The sequence below is a fragment of the Lepidochelys olivacea genome, assembly GCF_965140295.1.
Source record: "Lepidochelys olivacea isolate rLepOli2 genome assembly, chromosome: 4".
In the NCBI taxonomy this organism is placed as follows: Eukaryota; Metazoa; Chordata; order Testudines; family Cheloniidae; genus Lepidochelys; species Lepidochelys olivacea.
In genome coordinates, this window is record NC_140414.1 from 67,601,978 (window position 1) to 67,616,827 (window position 14,850).

General features: G+C 40.9%; 1 protein-coding gene across 6 annotated transcripts in view; it reads left to right on the top strand.

The window, feature by feature from the left end:
* The first annotated feature begins 562 nt into the window (after positions 1-562).
* Positions 563-14,850, top strand: part of GUCY1A1 (guanylate cyclase 1 soluble subunit alpha 1) — a 44,908-nt gene continuing 30,620 nt past the window's right edge. For 2 of the 6 annotated variants that reach the window (XM_084625544.1, XM_084625549.1), the window contains exon 1: positions 563-687. The gene's annotated coding sequence lies outside the window, so the exon portion shown is untranslated. Of the gene's footprint in view, positions 688-843; positions 903-1,100; positions 1,189-1,590; positions 1,888-14,850 lie in introns of those variants that run through there. The other 4 variants (XM_084625547.1, XM_084625546.1, XM_084625548.1 and 1 more) reach the window with 4 other exon arrangements.

Sequence of the window (14,850 nt, forward strand, 5' to 3'; positions counted from 1 at the left end):
GCTGGGCAACCTTAACTACAGATGGTCCTGTCAGCTCTGACTATAATAAATGAATGTAAATACTAGTAACAAGACTCAGGGGATGGAATGTCAAGAGTGAAATCAGATTTTAGGGCTCAACCAGATTATTTGAATACATTTATAAGGCCTTTGATCAGCACTGACCTAGCCTGGCCCACAGATGCCAAGGCCAGAAGGGACCATTGTGATCATCTTGTATGAGCACAGCACAACACAACCAATAGAACATCCCCCCCAAATAATTCCTGAAGCATCTCTGTAAGAAAAAAACATCCCATCCTGATTTGAAAATTGCCAGAGATGAATAGTCCACGGGGACCCTTGGGAAATTGTTCCTAGACCTTCTTCTTTCTCTCTGAGCCTATTTCCCAGCTCTCTTCCCTCCTTCCCTGTCTCTTTGTCTCTGGTTCCCTCTCCCCCTCCCTGGCAGCCCTGCTCAGCACAGCCCTGATTGGGCCGGGGGGGAGGCCCCACCTGCCGCAGAGTGTGTGGCTGGGGAGGGGACAGGGGGAGCGGCTGCCGTCCGCTGGCCAAATACACGTTTCAAACATGAGTTTGCCGGAGCTAGAAGCTCTGGGAGCGGAGCAGCGCCTTCTCCAGAGCCTCTGAGCGGGCCGGGCCGTGGCACAGGGACAAAGCAGGGGGCAGCGCAGCGCTCGCGCTATGGTGAGCGAAGGCAATTTCGGGCAGCGAGATGCGCGAGTCTCTCTCCTGTGGGGCCGGACTCAAACTCCGGTGGCGCAACAGAAGCGGGGCGGGGATCAGCAGGGCGGGTTGTGTGTGTGTGTGTGGGGGGGGGTGGTTCGCCCTCTTGTGCCGCCCCGGGGATGGGGTGGGGAGAGTCCCGCCTGCAGAGCTGAGCAGCTCCCGTGCAGCAGCAGGTGAGGAAGGGAAACAGGTGGCTCCGGGGTGTCTGTGTGTTACCCCCCACCCCCGTAGGGAGCGGCGCTGGGAAGGGGCTCAGCCCGCTCCCCCTTCCAGACTGATTCTCCCCCGTGTCCCTCTCCGGGTTTCACCCCCTGCCCCTCCCCCTCGCTGTTCGCACCCCGAGAAGTGACCGTGACCCGCCCCCTCCCCAGCTCCGTGTCCGCAGTACGGATTCGTCAATCACGCCCTGGAGCTGCTGGTGATCCGGAATTACGGCCCGGAGGTTTGGGAGGACATCAAGTAAGTGCCGCCCCCGGCGCGCTGCGAGAGACCCCGGCTCGCTCGCTCGCTCTGTCCGGGAGCCGCCTCTCCTCGGGGCAAGATGCGCCCCCCGCCCCCGCCCCCGCTGTTCGCCCCGCTCCGCCCCTGGCCTGCCCCTCATCGGGTCCCCCCGGGGGCCCCGCGGCAGCAGGAATCTTTCCCCGTGCGGATCGTGGCTCCCTTCCCCCGTCGGGATCCCCCCGCCCGGGCACTCTCAGCGGCAGCCGCGGCTGGTTCCCACGCTCCTGAGCAGGGCGGGAGGGAGCGGAGGCAGCCGCAGCAGCCCGGGGGACACGGGTCAGGGCCGCGGGGCGAGAGGCAGCTCCCGGTTCGCTGGCGCTTCCTGGTCAGCATCGCTCAGGTTCGTGGGAAGGAAGGAGCAAGGTCGGTTCCACAGACTCCGCAGCCTCCTGAATGGGCCGATCCGAGCTCAGTTGCTCGTGGGAATGTTGCAACCGCGCCAGGAGCCTCCAGCGCTGATCCCAGGCTGAGCTCCCGGGTGAGAGTCCAGGGGCTCCAGCGCATCCCCGCTCGCAGCCCGATCCCTCCTTTCACACAGCGCGGCTGCTGAGCTAGGCTACGTGCAGTGAGGGACACGATATTTATTAGTGCATAGGGCGAAATGTATGTTGCGCGCATGCATTACGGTTGAAGATTCATCACTCTGCAAAGAAATGTGTAAGTACTAACCCTATGGCTTGAAATATGTACGGGACATGGGAAGCTAAGTTAGCTGACAAAATAACGATTTGTAACACTCTCTTTGCTTAACGCAGGCCCATGACTATATACTGAGAAATGTATAGTAAATCCAACAGGAGTCCACATATGATATATGGCTTATGTATATTTCAGATTAATATTTGAAATAATCTCCAAACTAGAATATTAAAATAGGATGTGTGCTTACTGGAGCTTTGTACATTGTGCCTTTGTAAAAGACCTCACCAATTGATAGGAGATGTCAAGTTAGTGAAATCTGACTGGGTAGCTATCTCATTCTTTTCCTGGGTGTGTTTTCTGAATTTATATATAAAATAAAATGTACAAACATGGATTTAGTCAACATAATTATTTTATACTGTATATAATTTTACACTATTTCTTCAGTTTTATACTTTTTATTGCATATTTTCTGTGAAGAAATTGAACCCAAGGACTGTTTTATAATAATTTTTACTAAAAGTTTGCTTTTTTCTGTTAATTTCCCCAGCCTCACTATTTTTAATTTTAAAAAGTTGTTTTTGTCTATGGCTATATGCTTATGGTTTCTTTGTTGGGTTGATGGAGTTCTTTCTGCTTAAGTGGCACCAATTTAAGACTAACATGGGGCTTAGTAGTTAACTTATAAAAATCAGATGAATGTATAAACACTTGAAAAAGCTTCTCTCCAATATAAAGGAGTAGTTTTATGCATCTTAAGTACTCTGTCAAGCTGCTCCTAAAATGGCTGTATTTTCAGAGGTGGCTGTTTGGCCAAGTATGCACTGAGATGGCTTTCTTGTGTTCTGTGGCTGAATTAACAGCGGGAAAAGTCTTATCTAGAGATTTAACATTAATAAAAAATGAATATTAAGGTGCACATAGCTAGTCTCTGTCACAGTATGATGGCTTGTATTATGTGCTTGTTGATCTCTGGGTTACACTGTACTGCATTTGTGTTAGTCTAGGCAAAATTAATAAGACTTCTGACAGATACTGTAATTTTTTGAGGAAAACAGCATATTTGCTCACAAAGACTTTCCATTTTGCAATTATAGAATAATCTAAATGAAGAATTCTTCATTGGAAAATGTAAAGCAATAACAAAACAAAAGATGCTGGTGTTTGCTTATTCATTACATTCGTTAGGCAGTGAACAACGTGGGGTATTAGTAACTCTAAATGGTCTATTTCAGAGTATTTCAGAGTAGCAGCCGTGTTAGTCGTATTCGCAAAAAGAAAAGGAGTACTTGTGACACCTTAGAGACTAGCCAATTTATTTGAGCATAAGCTTTCATGAGTGCATCCGATGAAGTGAGCTGTAGCTCACGAAAGCTTATGCTCAAATAAATTGGTTAATCTCTAAGGTGCCACAAGTACTCCTTTTCTTTTTTCTAAATGGCCTAATCCAACAACCATTGCTCAGGCAAAACTCCCATAGAAGTCATTAGGTGGTTTCCTTGAGTTAGGAATATGGGATCACCCCCTAATTGCAGAAAATAGGGGTGCAGGAACATGTAAATTAAACTAAGCGAAAGATGATACTTCTAATTTTTCCAGCAATTGTGACAGTACAAGACAAACATGGATTTCCATAATGGAAATCTTCTCTACTTGAAATCAACTGCATAACTAGGTGAATATGCTGGGTTATGCCATTCAAATGTGATATCAATACACTTAATGGGAAATTCAGTTTACTATATAGAAGTACTTGAGACAGCCCGTGGGTCATCAGGGCTGTACATATGGCTGTGGATTCTGTAGCGCTGATCAGCGTCTCTTTACCAATCATAAGAGCATAAGATGAACCACTAAATAAATGTGAGGTAGCATGTGGAGTATTGAGCAACTGGACTGGTTATATGGAAGCCATCAGTATCCACTATGTAAGGACAGCAATGAAATTACTGAAATTCCTCTGATCTACAGGCAGCCAGGGAAGATGAGGAGGAAGGAGAGAGGAAATATGTTTTTGATGTTTGTCTCATGGCATTATGTCAGTCTGCAATGATTGGCATGAAGCAAATACCATCACAGGATGTCAGGATGTTATGCACTGATTATTGTCTTTTTGACTTTGCTGATAAAGTGGCTCCCATCTTTTCTACCATTGACTTAGCTATGTCTGCATATACGTTTAAAATAATGAAAAGTTTTCTGACGAAAAGAATAAAGGACATCACAGGGTAATATTAATGGTTGTGTCCATTGGTAAAGAGGAAATACAAGAAGGAAAAAGTCCATAGATATTTGTCTTACTGTGAGTAATGTTTGGTTTATTGTCTGTCCACACCCCTGAGAGACGTAGCGAGGCCAACCTAACTCCAGGTGTAGGCAATGCTAGATCGACGGAACACATTGGAAGGCAATTGAAACCTTGTTATGTAATGGAGAAGAATGTAAAATATCACAGAGGTACATACATATGCTATGCACTTGAAATATTGCGATTAAAAACTGTAAAAACAAACCAACCAGAAACCAATAAAATGTTTCATTGTGTTACAAAAATTATATTTGTTTGTTTTGTTAAAAACTGGCTGTGAAATGTTATAATTTTGGAAATTATTCTATAAAATATAAAGTATCTCAGAAATTTTGGAAATCTTGGGAAACAAATAGAATGCTATTCTAAATTCAGTACAAAGAAAGTAGTTAAAAATATGCATTTGTCTTCGTAAGGCAGATATATTTTGACTGGATTTTGCAGCTTTTGTAGAGATTCAGAAAGTGTATTCAGCATACACACAAACTTTTTATTTTTTTAAAACAGCTTCGGAATGGAAAATACAAGCTTTTAAAATATTTGTAAATGGTTTACTGGAAAGGCTTATTGGAAACTAAAGTAAGATATATCTAGAAATCTTTAGGTGCCATGTTGCATATTTTCTTAGCAATTCAAAACTGAGTTATGAAATGCTAACACTTTTTTGTTGCTAGTCATACATTCAGTTCTATCATCACTTTTCAAACCATTTTGTCTACATAGTTATGACAACATTACATTTATTCAACTGTTTAGCATTATATTGAAGTTTTGCACCAAATAAATTTTAAAGGACAAAAAAATCGAGCCATTTGATGTAACATTTGAAGATTCCTTCTACCAGGTATTCAATAACCTGAAGTGGTTTTAAAATGTAGAGCTCCAGTAGGTTTTAAATGGGCTATTTGTACCAATGGTACAGAATCATACTTATTAGATAAATGTGATACTTTAAAATAATATTTAGAGCTACAGCCTCGATTCAGGAAAGAACGCATCCTTTTGAATACAGAGCTTAAACACACACTTAACTTTAAAATTCTATAGGAACTTAAGCACCTTCTTAAAATCAAACAGGTACGATGGATTTAAGCACTTGCATCAGTGCTTTCCTGTACCAGGACCTAAACCCTGAAGTCATTGGTTGTTTTCCTTTAGTAAAGACTCCAGAATTTACTGAAGACAGCAGTTAGTAGTATTAATTTAAATTCTTGTTTATTGCTCTGCTAGTATGAAGCAATTGAAGAGACTGTTCTGTCATCTCTAATGAAGCCTTTTATACATGCTGCACAGCTATTGATTACTACTGATTAAGTAATGTGCTGTTATCCAAAGTTGTTGCTCCTGCTAATGTCATTCTGAGATACACAGCTAGTGTTCTTTAGACATTCTTGGCTCCTCATTTATTTCAGATAATGTGCATTGTGTACGTCTTCATTCTTCCATATGTGGAGTTTGCAGGAGCTTTTGTTTTGTTTTGAATTTTCTGGTAATAATTTCTAGATGGTAGATTGATCTGACATCCAGCAGTGTGTGATGCAGTGAGATTTTTTCTCTTAAGGAAAACAAAGTGAAATGCTTTACTGCATGATAGTCTAAGTCAGAGCCGTACTATTCTCTAGGGGTAAATTTCAGCTCAGGGCAGAGGGCCCACACAAGGTTCTGTGCACCATTTCAGCTCCATAAGATGACTTTTAGGCTTTACAATGATTAGGGTCTTGCACAGGCCCTCTACCTGTAGATGAATTTCACAGTAAAAAAATGTGTGAATTTTGAGGGGGGAGGGGATTTTATTTAACAACTGAGCCTGCTGGCAGTTGCTCTTATCATTTTTTCTTTAATATTATGTTATGACCTTTATTTTATTTAAAGTAGCATCCATGCCACCTCTAAACATTTGTTACTTCTTTTATTTTTAGCTTTAGGGCCTGTCACAGGGTATGATGCCCCACACTCTGCCTCTTACTTTGCAAGCAGTCCTCATACACTCCTGAGTAAGTTCATCACAGTGTGCTTTATTTACAAAGTCTTTGTACAGTTTTGTGTCCCCACAGCATAAGACTTTCCGCAAGCTTCTACCTACTCTCTAGGTATGGGGAGAGGGGTAAAGAGATCTTACTTCTCTGAGATCATGGGCTTCTTTGCCTGCTCTCCCTCCCAACCCCCTCTGTTTCCCTTCCAGTCTCTTATTTAACAGCCCCCAGCTGATGAGCTGAATCTCCTTATTAACTGGTTAATTACTCAATACTCATCAATTATCTCACAATTTGTCCTATGTGGAATGCTTACAAAGTGCACAGAATGATCACTCAGCTCTGGGCTACTCCCATTCTGTCACAAGGCCTTTTTGACTGATCTCATTTTACTAGAAATCTCCCTTTCTAAAATTTAGCAAGACTGTTACTCTTTGGTACCTTACCTGACCATTGGATGTTGAACCTAATTATATTGTGATCCCTATTACTTAGTGACTCAGCTACTGTCACTTCTTGAACACTTCTGTGTGTTACTTAAGACTTAGTCAAAATTTTAGCATCTCCTATTGTGTGTGCTCTAGATCTAGTTGTTTCAAGAAGCAATCACTTAAAGTGTCATTAAATTGTTTCTCTGAACCTTGTCTTGTTGTGCCATTAGATCAGTTTATATGTGGGGTTTTTATCATTATTATCTTTTTGTTAGATTTTGTTGCCTCTTTGATGATACTCAGTTGCTTTTACTTGATCTGAAGGCCAGTAGTATAGTGTACTTACTAGTGTATTTACATTCTTACAGCTTGGGGTTTTGTCCATATAGGTTCAACTGTGTGGTCTTCTCCACTCACAAGTTTTATCTCTCTGGATTCTATGAAATTCTTTAAATACAGCTACTCCTCAGTCTCTTTAACTTAGTCTGTCTGTCTTATGTAGTTTATAGCGAGGTATTACAGTATCCCAATGGCTTTTGTCATTTTCCCCAGGTCTCCGTAATGCCTGTTATCTCGATGACTTGCTCCACTGCAGGGCATTCTAGCTCACCTGTTTTTGTTTTTAAACTTCTTGCCTTTGTATAGAGACATTTATAATTTTTATTCTTGAGTAGGAGCCAGGTTTTTTTATTTAACTCCTCAGTTTAGTTTGTTACATTTTCCTTTTAGGGCCCTGTTACTACTATTGTTTATTTGTAGTGCAGTAGCACCCAAAGGTCCCAATCCGCATTGACACTCCCTAGTGCTGGATGCTCTACAAATATATATACCCTGTGAAGATTCAATACCTGCCAGGAGGAGTTTACAATCTAACTGAAAACAAGATGCAAGTGCGGGTAGGGAGAGTAAGGATAGCACAATTACATTCAACCAGTTATGTAGTCAAGTGATATGAATAACTTGATAGTTGTGGTTCATTTGAAGGATTTTTTAAATTAATAAATAAGATCAGCAGTCTCTGACTGTCCTTCATTCTAGTCAATGTTAGTGGGCTGATTTCTTGTAGATGTCACAATAGAGGTGAGCCTTGAGGATGGATATAAATGAAGAGAAGGTAGTGACTTTATGTATTATTTCACGGAGGCCATGTCCTGTGTAAGGGACTTCGCTCCACCCCTCAGGCATTGTGCCTTGTCTGAGTGCATGGGGTGACTATACTGTATCTTTTTAGGAGATGCAGCAACTTTCTCCCTCTCCAGCTGCAAAAAGGGATCGACACCCTGAAGAACTGTGCCATAGAAGGGTATCTGTAAGGCACAGTGGTGCCTGGTGCTCCCCCTGGGTCTGTGTCATCTATGCATCACTCTACTCATAGCTGTGTGTATTGGCACACTCGACTGAAAGTTGGTCAATCCAATAGTGGAGGAACTCTGGGAGAGTGCATTAGCTGAATACACAATGACCCAGAAAGCAGGGTATGTATGCCATCATGGCAGGTGTGAGCCAGTTCCAAAGACTTGATTAAATGCTGCAGAGTCTGGCCCTTAGGGCTTCATTTGCACTGTTTATTATCATGTAGAGCAACTCATACACGTAGTCCAGGAAGTTAGGTGAGAGTAAAAACTAGTCAATGTGAGGAAAAGGTTTGGAATCAGTCCTCTAGTTATTTCCCCTCTCCAGTTGGTTCTATATGTAAAGCTGAAATTAAAATTGAATTAAATGCACGTTTATGAATGGAAGTCTCCACCAACCAGAATATGGCAGATGATCAGCACAAAAATAACTACTGGTAATTATTTACAATTTGCTTTTTCCTCTCATAGAAATCCTCCTGGCTCTTTGTTTCAGTGACATGCTGGCATGTCACAGATTCCAGAGATTACAGTGAAACTTCTGGAATCTGTGATGTCATAACACAGATTATGTTTATCCGTTTCCGTTTAAGCAAAAGCTATAAAAGAGTTTGCATTTGTTTACTGAATGCAAAACACATTGATTGCATGTAAGCCTAGCCAAAATTAAGAGAAAAGTAATTAAATCATCTCTTTCTAAGCCACAGGCATTCCACTGACTAGAGCAGATTAACATAGTAGATCTTATTCCGTTAGGAGAGCACAGAACGGCATTAGAAAAATATGTCTGTGTTGCTTTAGCATTGGTCTGTACAGTACAGCAGAACATGATTTTCCACAAACCTTTTCTGAGAACACTTTACAGTGTTAAGTAATACCATTATAATTTTAGATAATAGATAAGGGAGGAATTAAAAGGTAAAGGGAAGCAATAAAAGATGTCTTTTCAGATTGGCTTTAAAGATTCTAGGTGGCAGCAACTAGAGAAGATTCCTCTTTTTCCAGTTGTGGCCAGATTTTGGTTAGGGACGAAGTACAGTGGAGCTAGATGAGATGAGGCCGTGAGAAGAACAGTAAGCAGGAGCAAGCTCTATGTAGGAGGCTGGAGGAAGTCCACGGAGAGTTTTAATAGCAATGCAGGCAATTTTAATTGATTCTGAAGTGCCACACATGTTTGATTCTGAAGTATGATGTGACTGTTTGTACATGTGAGGAAGCAGGTAGAAGTATTCTGCACATACTGGGAACTGGCTTTTGGGGAAGTGAAAGAAACAGCTGCATTAATAGTCTAGATGAGAGGAGATATAGGCATTGAAGTCGATTTTATCTTTAGTAATTGGAGAAAAATATCTACCAAATGCCAGATTAAAAGATAAAACTGCACAATCTTCCAAAAGATAAAACAAAGGGAAAAAGCTATGTGTATACTGATATAGGACGCATCTCTTTACCATTTGCTTATTATAGTATACAGGGCTGTAGACTGGTACAGTTTGCATCATATACATGAGAAGTGTAGCTCCCCAGCACTTAAACCTGTCCAACGCCAAATCTGAAAACATTGCTCTCTCTGTTTGAAAGATGATGCTTAAAGTCAATACTTTTACCAATGTATAGGATTTACCACTGCTCAGAGCAGTCACTGTGTGGCTCTTCCAGTATAGCAGGATGAGGCTGAAAATTCTTAACTGAACAAGAACATTGAGATATATGCCTATTTTAATACTCTTGGACATGAGACTTATCTTTAAAAAATCAATGCCATTTTAAAATGGTGTATTCAGAATTTTATTGCTATTGCTGTAATTTATGTACTGTGGATGGCTGGTCTATCTGATGTTAGAAGAAGAATGTGATAGGCGAAGTTCTTATGCAAATGTTTATATAACATATCACTACTATTTTATTTTAACAGTTACTGTACAACTAGTGGAAAACATTCATAATCTTAAGTCAAATATTAACAACTGCTTTCTGAGCCTCAATGCTAAACTTAGGTTTGGCTTTTAGTTACAGAGCTGCATTACTTTGGAATTCACTCCTGTTGTCAGTTTGATGTACTACTAGCAACGGAGGATTTAATCCTCTGTTATAAACAGAGTTGAAAACTCTGTGCAAAGATTTTTAATATTAATGTGTTATAAAGATAGTATTGTAATGCTGTGGTTATACACCACTCCTTCATTTCTCTGTCGCCCTAAGACACCCTTGGGGATTAGATATTTTGTCGCGATGGAAATTTCGTGGTGCAAATATTTTAAATACATTACAAAAATTCCAGTCTGATCTGGGCTCAAAACAAAGAAATAGCAGGGTTCTGATTCTGGCTCCACCTGTATGAGTGAACAAAGCTGGAGAGGATGCTGAAGACTTCTTTCCTCCCTGTATTATGTACCTACATAGGAGACAGTCACAAATCCTAGAGCATAAATACCACAAGATTCAGAATACTGCCAGCAGCATTAGATACTCCAAAAGAGGTGGTGTTGGGCCCTCATCCTGCTCCACTGTGGTATCCATTGGAATTCTAGGGTCAGCGCTGGAATGGAGTGTGTGCCGCCCTTCACAAAAGAGATGTAAGAGCTGCTTCTTAGCATGCTTTCCCCCTGCGCTTCTGTCCTCTGGGAACTAGCACTCATGCAGCATTCCTGCACACCAAGTAGCAGAGCTGCTATGTCTTCTCCACCCATAGGCTGTCTCTAAGAGATTTTATAGAATCCCTGCTAGCAAGTCTGTGTGTAGTCTGAATTTTGGATTTTTCATATTGTCATTTCATATGTAAGATGGCTCCTTACATAACACACACAATAAGGTTTAACCATCCTTTATGGGGTTTCTAATGTAAACTTCCTACCAGAAAAACTGATTCAATAAAACATTCCTATTTGGGACAATACTCAATTACATGCTTAACTTTAAGCATATGTGTAAGTGCTGTCCTGAATAGGAATGGATTAAGCGGTTGTCTAAATGCTTTCCTGCAGCTGGGTCGGGTTGTTCTTGGGCTGTTTTTAGGGTTGTTCTCCTCAGGTAGATAGACACTCACATTGCTTTATATCGTGGCTTGGAGCTAATTGTAGGAGTGCCAGTGTGAACCAGTAGAGGAGCTCTGAACCTACGCATAGATTCTTAGAACCGGTCTTCCTGTTACAAGACCACCAAAGAGCCATCAAATTAAAATCAGCTTTTGATCATTTGGCTGGAATCTAACTGGTAACCTATGATGAGCATGGTAAAAAAGCTAGATAAATAGGTAGAAAGTTTACATACCTCATTATGATTCCCAGAGCCATCTAGTCTCTTAATATCAGAGTCTTCAAACAGTCATTATCTTATTACCCAAGTCTCCAGTGTAATGAGACTTCTGGAAATTCATTCTGTCTCTAAATGTAATGAAATAATAAGTGCCTCGGCAACAGATGACTTACCCAATTTATATCTTAAGAAAATAATGAGTAAGCACAGAAATTGCTTTATTTTTAAAACGGTGAGTGGGAAATAGTGTCGAATGGCTATAAGTCTGATAAAGCTTAAAATTATTTTTTTATCTCTGTTCAGTACATCTATTATTTCATTAGCTGTTGGGTCAGACAAAAAAAGGAGCCTGCCAATTCTATGTCATGTCATAATACTCTTGTCAAAGTCCCTAGGTAGGCTGTCCCTTCTTAGACCTTCTTCCAGTCCCCCGTGCGCTTCACTTTTCTTTGGGATGGGATCCCGTAATCCAGCTGCTCTCCGAGGGGATCTCTGGGTTACACCCCTGTTCTTGCCAACAGTGATACCTAGTGGGCCCAGTGGATTTGGCACCTGAAAAATTTTCCTTTGGGAGACTGTGGAAAGTAATAATATGCAGAGACACAGAAGCAGTTTCTTAATAGCAAAGTGTGATTTACTTCTAAAATGTACATATTGCTCAGGGAAATTGATTTAAAACAACAAAGAGACCTATATGCATGCTGTTTTACCTACACCTGGCATTCTCCCCAAAACTCTCCTAGGTAGATGGGATTTAGCCTTGGTGCTCCTCCCTGTTCACTTATGGATCAAGTAATAGCCAGCTCACCTCAGTCTGTGTCAGCCTGCAGTGGCAGACAACTTCTCCCTCCATTTCTGCAGGCTAGTACCTTGTAAGCTTTTAGTATCCCCTTTGATCTTAGGTTTGGTCTGAGAAGAGGAGGCTTTGCCAGATTGGAGGGAGCCAGGCACCCTCCATTGTTTGCTTAAGGAGCCTTGGTATTCTCTATGATATTACTTTATTTTTGTCATTGTTTTGCCTTTCCTACTTGATTCCATTAACAACCTCTTTTTATCTCACCTTATAGCAAATAATCCATTGTACATAAACACACAGAACTATGCACAATATTAATAAAAAGTAATTCAGATACTTCTGAATCAATAGGACAACTCACAGAGTAAGATACTACACAATATGAGTAACAGTGATAGAATCTGGCTCCCCTCGTATCTGGCAGAGTTGGGGTGTGAAACACAGAATATTACAGAATGTGCATTCTTGACTCTTGACTGCAGTACAGGAGTTTGCAAGTTTCACATGAACTCTCCGCAACGGAGGTTGGAATCTTTAAGGAAATCCCATATACAGTGTTTCCTTCTCAGGATTTCAGATGCAGGAAGAAGTGTCATCCCAGTGCTAGTGAAAAAAGGAAATGTAGAGGAGGAAAAGGAGAGATGAAGAAAGGAATGAGATTCTCTGTGGACATTTCATAAAAGTGGAATGAAATATGTTAAAAATGAAATGCAAAGCTATACAATCTCGAATCAGTAACAGTATATAGCCTTACATTTAAATTGCAAATCAATGCAGTTTAAAACAAAATAGTAGGAATTAATTTCCTTCTTAACTTACCTGCCAAGACCAGAGTTCTGGGTTTGGTGTTTTCCCTGCTGCAGCAAATGACCTCACTAATATCTCTGGAAGGTAGTCTGTGAGACTGCAGCTCCCAGCTCCATGGTGTTGGTTAGTGAAACAACCATCAATTGAAGGAAGAAGAAGAAACTCGAAGGCCTTGATGCAGTTCACTTCACCTTTAAGCTTACTTGTATCCTGAACTAGATTAGTTAACAGAAGCAAACAAAACATTTCAGAGGTAGGAGAGCTGTTTGGTGTTTCACAGCTGTTTGGAGCTGTTTAAGCTTTGGTGTTTCACAGAATTCTCAGCAGAGAAAAATGTGAAATAACAAGAGTACCCCCACATTGTCTATGCCCTTTTGATTTTATTTTTCTCTGTTCCATATGTTTTCCCCCTCTCCGTTCCCATATCTTTTTCTCCCTCTTTTTGCCATTTTGTGATCGTTCTTCTCTGCTTTTTTCTGTCCTTTCCCACCTGTTTCCCATTGTATCCTTTTCTGGCTGTTTTAATTTTCTCCTTGTTCTCCTTTATTTTCCCCCTTGTTTCCCCCCATTTTTTCTCCCCTGTGAGATAAGCAGCAGGAACTATTGTCAAGCAATAATAATTTACACCTGGGAAAAAGTTTAACTACAGCAGAGAAATGACTAGGGCTCTGATCTGTATGTGGATTACACAATGTGAATAGTCCCATTGTACTCAGTAGAACTACTCACAGTGTTGCATCAAGGCCTAGGACTGTGCAGGACTATGCAGTTCTAGTAGATTTCCTCTTGCAACTTGCTCCTAGTGCCAAGTGCTCTTGGTCTGGAGTGCTGCTTTGGCTTCAGCTACTGACTGATTGTCTTACACTTAAGGTGAGGTCCACCACAACACACTGATATCAAAATGCCAACTATGTGTGATGGGCCTGCCAAGCAGAAGCATTTCCGGAGTGGAGGCCCAGCAGGCTCTGTACCTTAACCCCATTTATTTGAGCTACAAGACCACCCAATTATTTTAATAATTTATAATAAATATTGTTCCTTCCTTTTGAAGGTTCAAAGCACCATGTAAACACTAGTGTGTCAACATCACCCCCCTGAGTTATTGGAAATATTGTCCCCATTTTACACATGTAGAAACATACAGCAAAAATTAGAGGGCCAAGGTCACACAAGAAGTTCGTGATAGTGCTAGAAATAGAACCCGGATGAACTATTTTGATTTCAGTTGCCTTCCTATTTAAGTCCATACTTTGTGTCCAGATTTAGGGGTCCAGTATTTTTGTACATCTAAATCCATGATTCTACAGTTTCTTGTCCTTTGGTCTTCCCTCATATTTCAATCCCACCAAATTCCTTTATCAGTTTTGTTCCACTTGCAGGCAAACTCTAGGGAGTGCTAATATTTGTCCAATTCAGGAAACCATCCCTGCTCAGGACAGTGCTTAATTACATACCTAAATCCTGTCTATGTGCTGTCCTGAACAAAGACCTTAAGATGCCCAGAACTGAATGTAGTAACTAGATTTTAAAAGGCTGGATGGTCTATTGTTCTGTGGGATACAGTATGCAAATTCAGTAGTTCTGTGAAATGCTGAAATTTTTACACTTACTTGAAGTGGTGTTAGGTGTAGTTTGCAATATGCTAAATATTTTTAAATGTGTTAGTTGTTATAATTAGGACAGCAGCATAGATCAATCATGTTAATCAGCATTTGATAATATTTGGGGCAATGTTTGTAGCAATATTTGCAATGTTGAAGAGTTCTGTGGAGCTCAAAAGCTTGTCTCTTTCACCAACAGAAGATGGTTCAATAAAATATATTACCTCACCCACTTTGTCTCTTAATTAATCTTTTGGCTATACTTTGGAAAATATGACAGTGAATTCTGAAAGTTCAAAGTAATATATATGTCCTCTTTGACTGACTTTTCGGGGATCTGGTTTTCAGTGAAAGTGTTATTAAGTGTGATTAGCTATTTCTGATGTAACATCTCAGATTTTTAGACCTAGATAACCTGTGTTTCTACTGCAGGCTGTTGCACATACTTTTTAAAT